Source organism: Crocodylus siamensis, chromosome 8, assembly GCF_052110815.1.
Source record: "Crocodylus siamensis isolate JL-2025a chromosome 8, ASM5211081v1, whole genome shotgun sequence".
Lineage (NCBI taxonomy): Eukaryota > Metazoa > Chordata > Crocodylia > Crocodylidae > Crocodylus > Crocodylus siamensis.
In genome coordinates, this window is record NC_143402.1 from 17,520,404 (window position 1) to 17,533,095 (window position 12,692).

Genomic DNA, 12,692 nt, shown 5'->3' on the forward strand with positions numbered 1-12,692 from the left:
CTGCCCAGCCATAGGAGCTGGGCAGCTCTCTCACACCAAGCAACATCTCTGGGCAACTGTAATGGTGCTTCCCCACTCTGGGAGCCTTTGCCCTGTACCCAATACGTATGTATCTGGGGGGAGTGAATGGAAACCAGGATCAGATCCCAGGGAGCCCAGCCATGGAGCTGCTGCTGCCACCAGAGCTGACGCTGCTACAGTGGCAGCACTAGCCTGGCCAGGTAAGAGTCTCTTTCCCTCGGCGTACCCTTTTGCCCCCCACTTCTTCCTCCCCACCCTGAGTGCACAATTTCACTTCCTTAATCAAAATTTGATCTCTGTCTAGCACCTGACTTTATTTGTTGAAAAAACTTACATTCTGTTGGCCAGTTTGTACTTTGAAGGCAGGTTTAACTGTGAAAAAGCAGCGAATCTGTCTTCAGCTGCTGATCGACTTTAACGTCTTGCAGGGCTGGGCCCTGAGTTTATTTTGATGTACCAGATATCTTTGCTTGTGGGGCCCTAATTCAGAGGGAATAATCTAAGAGAACTGCTTTCTTTGATTCTGTGATTCATCATAAAATTCTCTCTGTTCAAGTTTATTATGTTAGGGTTTTCCACTATTAGTAAGATATATACTCTGCAAGCATGCCAAGTCAGGGCAAGAGCTCAAAGCCTTTTGTACCAAGTATTTTATACAGCTTTGTAATAAGTCAGATAAATCCAATCAAAAACAGCTTTTAAAATCTTTCTGTAGCAAATACTAGACAAGAGGGTTTGTATTTGTGGTTTAATTTTTCTTTTAAAGAGTGGATGCTAGAGATTGTAGTTTTGTTGGTACCATAGATTTTTTTTCCCTAATAGCCATTTGGAAATTAATCCAAAACAAAATGCTTAATCATTTATAATAACTAGATCACTCAAGTCATCTTCTTACTCTCTCTAATATAGTACAGCGAGATAGATGATTTTTTACTTGGTAACCTCATATTAGTTCCATTATACTGGTCAATAAACTACTCTCTTGAAAAGCCATAATGTCTTGCCATTCTTGAAAGAAAAACAAAAAAAGACCAAAGCAGGTGGGAGGAGGCAAGGGCAAGATATTTTCAGATTTCTTACAGGGTTTATAAATGTGGAGAGCAAAAGTTATACAACTTTAGCTACTTAAAATATTGGAGGTGTCATGTATATAGATCAAAGTTTGTTAGTGCTTTTATGAATAGCCTAGATTTGTTTAAAAACCTTATGTTCTAAGGGTAATTCTATCTTGGAAGAAGGCAAATTAGTCTCTGAAAGCTTCTTAAAGCCATACCTCATGATATGTCTAGCATGATTTCCAGAACAAAGGGTTTCAAATAAACACCAGAGCTTGGAATGTTTTAAGGTTACTTACCATTACTTTTTTTGTGATATTTTTATGTGTATGCACGCATGTGGGTGAGAGAGGGAAAGAGGGAGAGAGAGAGCGGGGGGAAAATGTTGTAATACTTATAAAAGGAGCGAGTCTGACACCACTGGAGACTGAAGTCTTCTCCTTTGCCGATGGTGGTTGGGTGTGTGTGGTTGTTTGTTTTATGGTAGCGTTTAGAGACCGTAACAAAGACAAGAATCCCAATTTGCTAGGCACTGCATAACCAAATAAAAGGCATTTCCTACCATGTAGTGTGTACTATTTAATTGTAAGTCTCAATTCACAGGCAGTGCTGTGCAAGTTACCTTCTGCCTGCTTCAGCCCTAACTTGAAGGAGCTAAGTCTGCATGGGGCTGTAAACCTCATGCTCTGTGACAAGTGGATGCCTGGGTATGTACTGCCGATATATAGAACTTGTTTTTCAAAGTCACGTGAACTCTGAGAACTTGAGACCGGCTAATTCACTGAATGCAACCATGGCACAACCATCAGACACAAACCACTTCATTGCTATGTGCTTGGTGAAGTAGCCTAAAGTTGTTGAAATGAACCCAAAGTTTGGGGGAAATGGAGCAGGAGTGTGTTAGACCTATAGGCATAGTGGGAGAGGCAGTAAAAAGATGTGGGGCAACATCTCCCAGTACTTGTACCTGGGAGTTAGTTTTGATAGGTGAATGACTCCAGAGCACATTAGCAATCCTCTCTAACCTATGCTGTTCCCCATTTCCCTTTCCAGACCTTGACACTCAGTATAATTTATGTAGCAATTACACTTAACTGTAACTCAATTCCTGGTTTTTTCTTTGTAGAGAAATTAGCAGTGAAGGGCGTAGCAGTGATGGAGGGCTTGCAGTAACAACTAGGCTATTTGTCTATTTAATAAACATTTTTCAAAGATATCATTTTAATGATTTGGAGTGCACAGTGAGGCTAACCGTACTTCAGAAGTTCACTCTGCTGTACAGGATCTTTGAATTTCAGCCTGCACTGTCAGGACTGAATGATGCCACTAAAAGACTGTGAAATAGAGAGCTCCCTTGTTTGCCCTTCTGCTCCCCCCCCCCCCCCCCGCCCCCCCCCCAATAAAAAGTAGAGGAGAAAAAAATGCTATTCTGAATTATTTATCTTTATCCAGTTTCTCTGTCATCAAGGGGATGAAGCGAAAAATTTAGAACAAAGTAAAAAAAAAAATCAAAGGATTAAAACCCAACGTATGTGATCCTGATGAATTGTATGATTCAGAAGATGTTAACCAGAGCTACGGCTGTAATGGAAGGAGAGCCTGTAACAAACAGGTTTTCTGATTTATCGTGGTAATTGAGCACAGAAATGGGCAGGCACTGGGTGGTACAGAATACCGACACTTTCTTTGGGCTGCCTGGGAGATGTATTTAAGCCCTTAGGGAAGATGTTGATTTTTTTCCCCCCACCTCCTTACAGGAGACTTTTAAAAAATTATTATTTATTTCCTTCAGAAATGAAAACAAATAAACAGCACTGTCCAGATTCTCATGTGAAGTTTTCTGAGGTTTAAAATGATTGATGTTTGTAAAATGCTGAGTAAAGTGGAGCCCTAATCCCAGTTGCAGACTCTAATCACTAATGTAATGCAAATGATAACAATGATCAGTAGCCAAGAACACTGATCCTGACACACAGAGTAGATGAGGAAAGAGAAGAGTTCTGTAGCAATTCTCCTGTGGCACTTTGAATGCGATGGTTTGGTAGAGGACTAAAATCTCATACTAGTCTTCTGAACTATTTTATTGCTTTATAAAAAGACTTAAATGCAGACATCACTTGCTTTGCTGCATTACCCTAGTCTTCCATTTCCTGTGTAAAATTTCAGGAATGTGGCCATGACCAAAGTCTAACATGATTTGACCTGGCCCACAATGCTAACCAGTAGCAGGCATCAGACTGGTAGTAGATGTATGGGGAATAGCCTTGGTCCTTGTAACGTAAATTATTCTTTGATGCTGTTTTACTGCATTTTGTTCCAGGCATTCATTGAGATGTCTCAGGCTAGGACATAGGAGGTTCAGAGCAGTCCTTAGAGCAGGGTTGCACATTTGGGTTCTGAGCCAAGGTCAGGAGCTGCTGATCAATGTCAGAGTCAAGGAACTGGAAGGGGTGAAGCTGATCAAGGGGAAAAAGCTACAGCAATAGTCTGGGTGTCAGAATCCAAGGCAATTAGGGATCAAGGTAGAGGATATCTAGACCAACAAGATTTTTGAAAAAAAAAAATCTTTAATTGCAAGCTTTTAGGCACAAACACCCTGCATCAGGCATTGGAGAAAAGATTGTAAAAGTTCTCCTGGGTAGAAAGGAAAGTTCACATTTCATAGGATTTCACAGAGGATGTCAATAGATGGAAAACTCCTCTGGGCAGGCAGTTCTTAGCTGGTAAAGACTGTATGAAATATGAACTTTCATTTCTACTCAGGAGAACTTTTACAATCTTTTCTCCAATGCCTGATGAGCCCAAAAGATTGCAATTAAAGATTTTTTTTTTTTGCAAAAATATTGTTGGTCTAATAAAAGATATCACCTCTACCATAAGCCCTGATTGTTTTTACCTCTTGACCAGTATGGCTACAACCTGGATACCTGACAGGATCCAAGGCAGGAACTGGAGGCAAGGTTTTGCTTAGTGAGGACACTCAAGGTCCAAAGGAGATGTGCTTGCCAGTCTTCTGCTCAACCCTTTTATGGTGATGACTTTCACAGATTTCATAGATATTAGGGCTGGAAGGGAGCTCAGAAGATCACTGAGTCCAGCCCTATGAAGAAGTTGTCACATAGGAGCAGGGTTTCATGTACTGCATGGCAGGTGCAGTTACATCATACTGAAGGTGTGGCTAGGGAGAATGCTGGCTCTCTAGCACTCGCTCATCACAGAAATGGGAGCAGGTCTACTCTGTACTAGCCTGGGTACTGGAAGCAGCTCAGCTGTGGCAGCATAGAGCTTAGCTGAGGAGTAGGGTCAGTCCGGGTTGGGCGTTGCAATGCTTTGGCTACACTACTTCTGATATGCAAGATAGTTCCTTATGGGTATCTACATGCAACACTGCCATCTGTATTGTAGATATACCCTTAGGCTCCTCAATCACTGAAATGCTTTTGAATATTTTACCCTGTAAACACATGACTGGGTATTCAAAACACAGTATAAAAAGATCTTTCTAGTAGGGTTTCTTCAGAAATCAGGACCCAAAAATCATCTAGGGTTTATCATCATCAAAAGCTGATCAGTCCTTTCTATCAGCAAAAACCAGTCTTCCGGGTATAAGATTTATTTAATAGTACTTGGAAAAGGGTTATGAGCAGCATGTAAATTGCATAAATAAGCAAAATACAAAATAAGATATCTTCCAAAGCATGATCACAAGACTTTGTATGATAGATACGTTTGAACGGTAGATTCTTTATTTTGACACTTTCTATGAAAAATATTCAAATGTTACTTAGTAAATAGAATAAAATATGGATAAGGCTTCTCCCCCACCCCCCATTGAACTTAAAACACACTGTGTTTGATGTCCAATTTGAAATGTAATTAAGCAACCCCAGACAGAAATATAAAGTTTGATTACTATTACATGTATTTCATTAACTTTAACAGAGCTATAGCTTCTCATCTCCTCTGGAAATGTCTGTCATCTTTTAGATGCCCAACTGGAGGTATTCAGGTTGGAAAACAGTAGCTTTCATGCTAAGGCTCACTGAAAAGTTCCTGTTAAGAACTGGGGCTTGGGTGGTTACGGCTGGTCACCTTATGCAGAGGTGCAGTCCAAGGGCCAGGTTTCTAGTAGCCAGGAGTTTGAAACTGGAGCCAGAGAGAACTGGCAGCGAGTGCTGAGGTCAGGGCGAGCGAGGAATCTGCCCTGGAATCGGGGGCTGCCAAGGGTCAGAGTCAGAGTCAGGGTATACCAGGAGCCAGGACTGGAATCAGAAGCCAGAGCCAAGTCAGGGTGACCCAGAGCCTGAGCCCGAGATACAAGAAGTAAAGCAAGGAAGGTCAGAAGTCTGAGTCTTTGCCTGGACACAGTACTGCTCTGGGCCAAGCTTTTAAGGGTTCGAGTAGGTGGGGCCTATTGCCTGTGGTCTCAGGGGACTGGCTGCCCTGATTGCCCCGCTGGGACCACTGGATAGAATCCTATGGGCTGTGTTATGGCTGCAGTCCTACTAGACGGCCACAGTTCTTTCTAGTGTGAAAATCCCACATCCACTGTGGTCGAATCCTTTTCCATGACTGCAGCAGGCTTTGGATCAGATCCCAAATGTCCTAATGTTTTTAGAGCAGCATGTTCCAACTTGGGTGTCTAAAGTTAGCAGCTAAACATTTAGACAAAAATGTTAAGTGTCTAGCTTAAGGTACTGCAATTGTTTGGGTGTACTGAATAGAAAGAATGTAGAGGATAAATGTGGAGTCTGTTATCTGCAGGGAGAAAGCAGAACATGTAAGCTCCTTGAGAGGCACACTTATGGGATTTCATATTCATAGTCTGTGGAGTACTACAAATACAGACAATATCCATTTTTTAATGTTCCTTAGTGGAAAAACATTGTCATAAAAATGCACTTGTTGAAAAACGGCAAGTGTCACTACTTATCGATCTATGACAAATACTTTCATTTTCACGTGCAGAGTTGTTTTCTTTCCAAGATCAAATCCAGAAACTGAAGCCCTGTTTACTGTTGATTAGCTACTGCAGCGATATTCAGCCTGCTGGCGAGGCAGGTGCTCAGATCTCTCTTATTAGGTGCTCTTTATTGCTATGGGCATTTCTCAGGGTCCCACCAACAGCATGAAATGTTTGTTTCAGGTTCCTGTGGAGTGATATAATGAACCTTCTTGATAGCCTTGTGACACACGAACTCACAAAACTGCCAGCGAATAACACCAGCCAGAACTAATGGGCCTATGTAAATTCTAACCACATGTGACATGCGAGCTAGAGAAAAAAGATGAATTACCCTGAAAGCTTTTGTTCTTATCAGAATCACTAATCTCTCCTTAGTCTTCTGATCTCTTTCAATAGCACTTTCATCTGTTACATGTTTGTTGAGAAAATCATTCTCCTTTGCTTGTCACAAATCGTGAGGACAGAAAGTTCACTGCATACAGGGGAGAATTTTGTTTGGTTCATTTTGGTCACGTTTCTAGAAGCACAAAACAAGACAATGTCTCCATGTTAAGATAATTCCTGTTGAGATAACTATCATGTAAATTTAGCCTGTTCTGTGTACTATCCATGAGCAGACTGAATTGCTTGAATTCGTTTGATGTATTTTTTGTTTTACTTCAGCTTAGGATCAAGATTTTTTTAAAGAAAGGGAGTATTATTGTCATAAGAAAGTAGGACTGGAAGGGTGCATAAAGTCATCTAGTCCAACCCATGTTGTGTCTAAGGGTTGCCAGATTGTGACCTGTTCTTTGCAAGTATTTGGTACTTGAAATTCAAGTTATTGCTACTTAGTTGTGCTTTAGCACATCAGTTATATGGTATTGTCTTTGTTCCCTGACTGAAAGAGTATGCAGATATATCTAGCCATGAATTCTCATGTATGCACACGTGACACTGAATTTTGTTTTTTGCAAACATCTGAGCCATAAACTTGCCTATTATTTTTCTTCTGGGGGGAAAGAAAACACAAAGGGGACAAGGGAAATGATTAATTTAATTATTTGCAAAATTAAAGCAAATGTTCACATAGTATTTCATTTAATATTTCCTGCCTTTGCCAATGTGCTACAATACAGCCATTTACTCTAAATTCTAGGCACTTCGAATTCTTATTTGTATTGCAATAATACTTAGGATCCTCAGGTACCAATCAAAATCTCATTCTGCTAGGCACTGTACAACTGTGACATTAGAAACCTTCATAAAAGTCACATTGGAAGAAGCAGACAAATGAAGAAAACAGACTGGGTGGCACGTGTCAAAGGTCACTAAATCCAGATTCCAATAGACCGAGTCTGTTAAGAGTAGCTCCCCGAGTTGAGAAGGTCTCACCAAAAAACCTTGTCCCTGTCATCTTCTTACCATCTAAGCTGGGAAATCTGATAGCTGGAGGGGCTCAGCTGTTCACAGCTGCTGCACTACAACATGAAGAGAGAAGCTGTTTCTATTGTAGTCAGGACCCAAACTGCTGAGCCTGGAATTTTCAAAGGCACAAAAAGCATTTATACATTCTGATCTTACTGAAAGTCAATGGGAGTTGGGCTTCTACTTCCCTTATTTCTCATGGTAGATTCCAGCCTTGGAACCGTATGGGTCAAACAAACTTCTTTAAAATATAGCAGGAAATTGAACAGGAACTTTATCATTTGTGGAGCATAAAGGAGATGTGCATAAGACAAACTGCATCAGAAATTGGCAGTAGCATTCTGCACCAGCTGAAATGTCCCTATAGTCTTAAGGTGTAGCCTTATATGGATAGCGTTACTTCCAAATCCAGGTCTCATGTACTTATTTGTGTCACACAAGTAGGCACATTCAAATCCAATCCATGTGTTCTTTGTGGAAGAAGTTATCTCTGAATGCTACGTGGCTAGTAATTTAAAATATGGCTATACAGTGGCCGCTTCTGTTGTTACTTTCTATAGCATAGTCTTAAACCATGGTATGTGATTACTCAGATCGGTAACCCAGGAGGTGCAGTTTGGTAGCTGGAACAATTCATCTTTTAAAGAATCAAAAAAAATGTCCAATTTTGTAAAAAAATAAAAAATAAAAATAAATCCTATCACAGTAATGTTAGGAATTGCATTTTCCTGTCTTCACCTGTGGGTTGTATATAAGCACTATACAAAGCATTGTACCAAGTATTGCGCACAATACTTTTATTTTTGGAAATGTCCGACGTTTGTATCTCAGTAAGAAGCAGAACATTCTTTATGTTGTTCTCATGGTTTGTAATCATTCAGCTACCTCTGCTCGCATCAGTTTGCATTCTTACCATTGGGTAAACCTTTGCCAACACTAGGTTATTATGCTTAAATGAAAAAGGGCGCTTCTTGTAAATAATATTTACATGGGCTGGGAACTCCAAGAACATGTTTTAACCTGTGTAGTTTGCAAATGGGAAATAAATGATGTCCAAAGAATCTCTGCTGCATCCTGTTGGAAATGCGCTTTTTTTTTTCAAGTGAACCCTAGAAAGCTAATAGGTCTATGAGGAACAAAAAGAGAAGTTCTAGTAGGAAAAGCATGGCTTGGAAAAAATGCAAACAGCTAAACTTTTGGTGGAGCCATAAATAGCAAAGGGTGTGTATAAGAGCAAAGATACGCCTGACTTTAATGTTGTATCTGACTAAAGAATGCAGGATTTGCTAAATGAAGTTTTTACTGAGATTTACACATGCTGCACAGTACGAGGAACAGCAATGCCCCTGGCTGGGAATGTGCATGATAGGCACAGAATGCTGCTGGCAATTAAGTGCCCGTTTCTTCCAGAATTGATCATTCTCCGGTCATCTGGTACCTGCCTAGTGTCTGATTTTCATGAAAACATAATGATTAAGAGTAACTAGAGAGATCCATTTGCTGCTTCATGTGTAATTGCAGCCTGTTGGCTTAGGCCAGAGCTGTTCAACTTCTGGACAGCTGCCCAGCTGGAGACCCCGGCAATGGCAGCAGCAGGTGCTGACTGAACAGGATCATCATTCTGACTTTTGTGGGTTTTCTGGTGAACAAAGATGCTGGGTAGCCTGACACTGACATGGCAGTAGACTTGTAAAGGAAAGGGTTTGGTGAAGCTGAGACTGTGCGGTCTTCCCTCTGAGCCATCCAGCTGAGCTGGTCCATTGCAAAGCCAAGCAGGTTGATTAGGTCAGTGTACCCAAAAGCTTTTTGCCTACATGAAATATGCTACCTTTGGTGGAGGCTGCTGATGCTAAGCCACACCTCAGCCATCCTCCCAACATGGACAGTGTCTCAGCCCCAATCTTGCCATGTTTTTGGTATGAGTTGGCACCAATGATAGTTTTTCACAGAGGCTCAAAATCAAGCACTGCCTTGTAAGGTAAAAAAAATCTTTGTTATGTTAATATAGGAAAATGTAATGTTCTGATAGATATTAAAAACATTGCTTCATCAGCTGTACATGAGGACATGGAGCATAAGTGTGAACGTGAAGTAATTGCATAATATTGTATTGCTCTAAAATACAATGCTCTGGGAATACTATTAGAAATAACATACTTTGATTATACTGGTAACTACAAATACTAGTAACTAATTTACATACACGCACACGCACGCGCACACACACACACGCACACACACACGTGCACACACGCACGCACGCACACACTCAAACGTGATTTAGTCTGTGCATGTATGAGAGCCACACTGTGTGCATAAACACATGCCCCATGTTTTAACTATAAAGATTTCCACACATAGGACTATGAGGAGAAAATTAGTATCTGGACTTTATGGAAACCACCAAAAAACAGTTCTAGCTGAGTTTTGCCTAAAGACAATCTGACTGATCTGGCATTTTCTTAAAAGCAACATTCTTTTGCGCTATCTGTTTTCTGTTAGAAAAGCTGTTTACCAGTCACATGAGTCTCAGTTCACGTCCTGAATGCAATAATATGCAGATTGGAAGAGGACATTGATCAATGGATAAGTCTTCTGTGGCCTGTTTCGCCATCTGCTAGCAGGTGCAATACTCTTTAAATGGTTTGGAAACTGACAGTTGACTAAATTTGCTTTATTGGGCAATTTTTTTTTTGTCCGCTTTGCACCATATCTGAATTTTTAGCCTGATTTAATTATAGATTAGGAAAGTTAGGAAGATACTTTGAGACAGACTTCAGATTAAACACCATAACTTTGGCTGCATAGTTTAGACAACGCTCCACTTTGCAAGAAAAACATAATGGGAACAGTGAAGAGCTGAAATCCTGGAAACCAAGCTCAGTGAGAACTCTCCAAGCTTCAGAAGCACTAGTTATACTTCATCAAGGAGATAAGAAAATAAACATATTCTCATACCTTGGCTCCAAAAATATTTCATGCAACAAAGAGATCTCTGTTTTAGAAAGACAATTAGGGCTTGACAGCCTGACAGCAGCTCATGTGCTGACACTCATCTTCTTTAGAACCTGAGCAATGATAGCAAGTGTTGTTTGTTTCACAGAACTTGAAAATGTGTTGACAGATCTTCCTATGCTATAAACACAGTTTCAGGTCAGAAATGTTGACGGCATGCCTGCTTAGGAACCACACACAGGATGTTAGGCACAGCAGTGCAAGAAGTGTATACCTTTTTTTTTTTAAAGACAAGCAGAAATTCTGATAAAGGATTGGGAAAGACTTAAGGAAAGAGTTGGACATTTTCTGTTAGGGGCGATTTAGGGAAATCCCTTTCTCACATGACTATACTCATGATAGTCTTTTTGGTTAGTTGGCTGTTCTGTGAGCACTGGCCAGTACTGTGATCTCCTGATAGTCAGATCACACGTTGTGTTCTTGTTACACTCAAATAGCTTTGTCAGAAAAATAATCTGTAAGCATATATCAGAAGTTTATTTTGTGAACAAAAAAATGAGGGGATGTTTTTTCTTTGTAGTTTAACAGTGGATTAGCCCCCAAAATTACTTACTTAGAAAGATTTAATAATGTAAATAGAAAGTAAGTTGTCATATCTCTAAAGTGATTATTTGGTACTTACAGATATAAATGTTGCAGTTGCAAGCCCAGCTTCAGCTGAAATAGGGAAAATTCTAGATTCTTACTGTCAGGATAAAAGTAAGTGAAAGGAGGTGGAACACAGGGTTGCCAACCAAAACCATTTTTTACTGACAATCTGCAAACTTTTTACTGACAATCAAACTTTTTCCTGACATATGTTTTACATAATATTAATATAACCCTTCGCCAGACCTGGACAAGGGCTGAGTTCAAACCACAGTAAAAAGGTTTGGTTGTCAGTACAAAGCTTGCAAATTATCAATTAAAAAAAAAGTCTTGGGTTGGCAACCCTTTTTGACTGCAGCAAATGTTTTAAGCCATGCTGCCCTTACTGCAGGGGTCTCCTACTCACCCCCATGCCCCACTATGCCTGACTGCATTCCACACCATGCTGCTGATATCTCATAGATTTCGTAGATTTTATAGACATTAGGGCTGGAAGGGACCTCGAAAGATCATTGAGTCCAGCAGGAAGTCAACAGGGATCATAGGATCCCACCAAGATAAACATCCAATTGTCTCTTAAAGGCGTTCAAAGTAGGTGCTTGAACCACCTCCGGTGGCAGTCTATTCCAAACCTTGGGGGCTCAGACAGTAAAGAAGTTCTTCCTTATGTCCGGCCTGAAATGGTCATGGAGGAGTTTGTGACTGTTTAACCTGCTCATCCCTTGGGGTGCTGTGGTGAACAAATGTTGCCCCAGATCCTGGTGAGCACCCCTGATAAACTTATAGGTGGCCACCAGATCACTCCTGAGCCTGCACTTTTCCAGGCTGAAGAGTCCCATGGCTCTCAGCATCTCACCATAAAGTCTGTTTTCCTGACCTCTGATCATGCGCATGGCTCTTTTCTGGACTCTCTCAAGCTTCTCCACATCCTTTTTGAATTGTGGGGCCCAAAACTGGACACAGTACTCCAGCTGCAGCCTCACCAAGGCCAAGTACAAGGGGAGAATGACGTCCTGGGATTTGCTCAAGAAGCATCTATGGATGCAAGCCAGCGTTTTGCTCGCTTTACTAGCTGCAGCATCACATGGAAAGCTTGTGTTCATCTTGTGGTCAATCATGACCCCCAGTCCCTTTTGCCCATAGTGCTAGCCAGTGTACCACTGCTGAGCCTATAAGGATGCTGCAGGTGTTTCTTCCCAGGGTAGAGAACCTTGCATTTTTCAGTGTTAAACACTATCAGGTTCTCATCTTCCCATTTCCTGAGCCTGTCCAGGTCAGCCTGAATCACCGTCCTGTCCTCAGGTGTGGATGCTTTACCCCAGAGTTTGGTGTCAGCAGTGAATTTGGCCAGTCCACTTCTGATACCAATGTTCACATCATTAATGAAGATGTTGAATGGTGTAGGCCCAAGGATAGAGCCTTGAGGGACCCCACTGGTCACAGGACACCACAACGATTGACTTCCATCAACCACCACTCTCTGGGTCCTACCATGGAGCCAATTCCCCAGCCAGTGGACCGTGGTGAGGCAGAGGCCACAGTTAGCCAGTTTTGCTAAGAGGTGATCATGGGATACCAGATCGAAGGCTTTTTTAAAGTCAAGATATATGACATCAATCTCTTCTCCCTTGTCCAGGTGA

At 41.2% G+C, this 12,692-nt stretch overlaps 1 long non-coding RNA gene across 2 annotated transcripts in view; it reads left to right on the plus strand.

The window, feature by feature from the left end:
* LOC149858139 (uncharacterized) overlaps positions 1-12,692 on the plus strand; it is a 64,565-nt gene that overhangs the window by 35,759 nt on the left and 16,114 nt on the right. The window lies entirely within an intron of this gene.